Source organism: Chenopodium quinoa, unplaced genomic scaffold, assembly GCF_001683475.1.
Source record: "Chenopodium quinoa cultivar QQ74 unplaced genomic scaffold, ASM168347v1, whole genome shotgun sequence".
Classification (NCBI taxonomy): Eukaryota; Viridiplantae; Streptophyta; class Magnoliopsida; order Caryophyllales; family Amaranthaceae; genus Chenopodium; species Chenopodium quinoa.
Genome location: NW_018742523.1, coordinates 2,716,353 through 2,718,907, shown reverse-complemented (window position 1 = coordinate 2,718,907; position 2,555 = coordinate 2,716,353). Strand labels below are relative to the sequence as shown.

The window sequence follows — 2,555 nt, the reverse complement described above, 5'->3', positions numbered from 1 at the left end:
AATGTAATCATCTGTATCTCGTGCCCAATCAGCGTCAGAATATGCATGGAGGGTAGGGGAGAGCATGGGACGGGTACCCGTTCCGATAACGTTATTGGTTCGGGTACCCGATAATCGTTAAGGCTAAAACCGATTCCCGAAACCGTTCCGATAAGGTTCGGGTACCCGTAAATTCGGATACCTGAAAATACGGGTACCCGAACCAAATATCCGAACCGAACCAATAAGCTGATTTTTTTTTGGGTCTTTTTATTTATTTAAAACCTGCTTTGCAATTCGTTTTTAGATGCTTTTTAGTTTTTACTAGTTTTTTTTTTACTTCCTATTTTTTGAACTATAACAATTGAACTTAAATACACAAATAACAAAAATAATTACAACTATCGATGTCTTCCGCTTTGGCAACCTACCAGTCCCTGTCCTTGAGGCTGCTGCCTCCTCACCTCTCCTACTTGGCTGCCTGAACTCCTCCTTGTACCCACCTGCTTAATAATATTTTTGTCCAAACTTCCACCTGTTTTTCTAGTATTAATTATTGTTATTAGTACTATGATTTTTTTTGTAACAAATAACAGCCTAATAGGCTGATATTTAAACCTGAATACACATATAACACAACACTCAACCCGATTACAAATGAACAAATACTTGATACAAACATACTGTTTCTTTAAAAAAAAAAGTCCATAGTTAACAATAATAAACCAATACATAACAAAAAAAAAAGTCCATAGTTTATAGTTTTAAAACAAAAACAGTCCATAGTAATCATATTTCATAAAATACTCCAAGCCTTCAATGACTTCCGGCCTTCAATACAATCACCACCAACCTTCATGATTATAAGTTGTTGCCTCTAATCAATTAATCATCATCAACAAAGAGAGAGTGTTCCTCACCAAGAGGTAACATTTCTTCAAAAAAAAAAAATTAAAAAAAAGTTAATGAATAATTAACAAGATAATGAGATTAAAAAAAAGAGAAAATATTTAAATGTTACCTGATTCAATTTTTTCCATATCTTCAAGTCTCTCCTCAAGTATAAGAGGACCTTGAGATGTACGTAACCAATCTTGTGCTCAAATCAAGGCTTCAACCATCTTAGTTGAGAGTGAGCTGCGAAATGAATCAAGCACTCGACCACCGGTGCTAAAAGCTGATTCGGAAGCGACTGTTGATACGGGAATGGAGAGTACATCTCTAGCCATGAGAGCTATTGTTGGATACCTTTCACCATATTTTTTCCACCACCCCAAACAATCAAAGCTTTTTCCGGCGGGATTAACTTCTCTATCATCTTCTAAATACTTGGCCAACTCATTTTTCCCTTGTACTCCAACACATGAACCCACCTGCCTTTCAAACTCTAATTCCGCAACATCTACATCAGAATCCATATCTTCTACTTCCTCCGAAAAATCAGAAGTTTTAGGGAGAATAGACTCATTTGAAGGGTTTTCAGAAATATAAAGTTCATACATGTCATTCAGAGTTTGCATCACTTTATCACACAAGTACTTAGCTTTTTCAGAATCATATTGTTGATTAATTGCCCATTTAGTATATCCCATTTTCCGCCTAGGATCAAGAATGATAGCAATATACAACAAGAGATTCACATTATCAACATTTTCCCAATACTTGTCATGCTTTTTCTTCATTCCACTAGCCATTAAACTCACCCCCGCATCATTACTCAACATTTTTTTCTTGATTAACACACTAATCCCAACAAGTTCTTGTAAATACACATTAGAGGTGATATACAACGAGCCGGAAACTCGTAGAGTAGCATCATAGAATATTTTAAGTAAAGGAAGAAAAGAGGCAACACGATCCCAATCACTAGGTTCAGGCACCCCGCCTGTCTTAAGTAACTCATACCTAAATTTACCACCATCTGAACATTCAAGCAAATCAAAAGCCCTACGATATGCCAAAGCACCTTCCAGCATTAAAAAAGTGGAATTCCACCTAGTATCCACATCTAAATAAAGAAAACGTTTTGACTCCAACTTTTCTTGTTTAACACAACTCATGAACTTTTGCAATCTAGCACCCGATGATCTTACATACCTAACAGCACAACGAATTCTTTTTATTGACACATCACTTTCTTTCAATCCTTCTTTAACGGTTAAACTTAATATGTGAGCACAACATCTCATGTGTAAAAACCGACCACCCAAAACTAATGTCTTCCAACTTTCAAACCTTCTTTTCAAATATTGAATGCCAACATCATTTGAACTTGCATTATCTACGGTGACAATCATTACTCTAGAAATACCCCATTCAAGTAGACACTTTTGGACAGATTTACCAATTGTTTCACCAGAATGACCAGCAATTATACAAAAGTTAATTATTTTTTTATGCAATTTCCAATTTTGGTCAATAAAGTGAGCGGTTAAACACATGTAATTCATATTTTGGCAAGAAGTCCAAGTATCAGTGGTGAGACTTATACGTGAAGTGCACTTACTAAAAAAACTTTTCAAACTTTTTTTCTCATCCAAATAAATCCTAAAACAATCTCTAGTCACTGTCCATCG

At 35.5% G+C, this 2,555-nt stretch overlaps 1 long non-coding RNA gene across 1 annotated transcript; it reads right to left on the bottom strand.

Moving 5' to 3' along the window:
* Positions 1 to 645: 645 nt before the first annotated feature.
* LOC110719990 lies at positions 646 to 1,408 on the bottom strand. The gene is made up of 2 exons (XR_002511223.1): positions 1,001 to 1,408; positions 646 to 914 (listed from the first exon to the last, which is right to left on the bottom strand). It is a non-coding gene; the product is annotated as an uncharacterized LOC110719990 (long non-coding RNA).
* Positions 1,409 to 2,555: the final 1,147 nt, after the last annotated feature.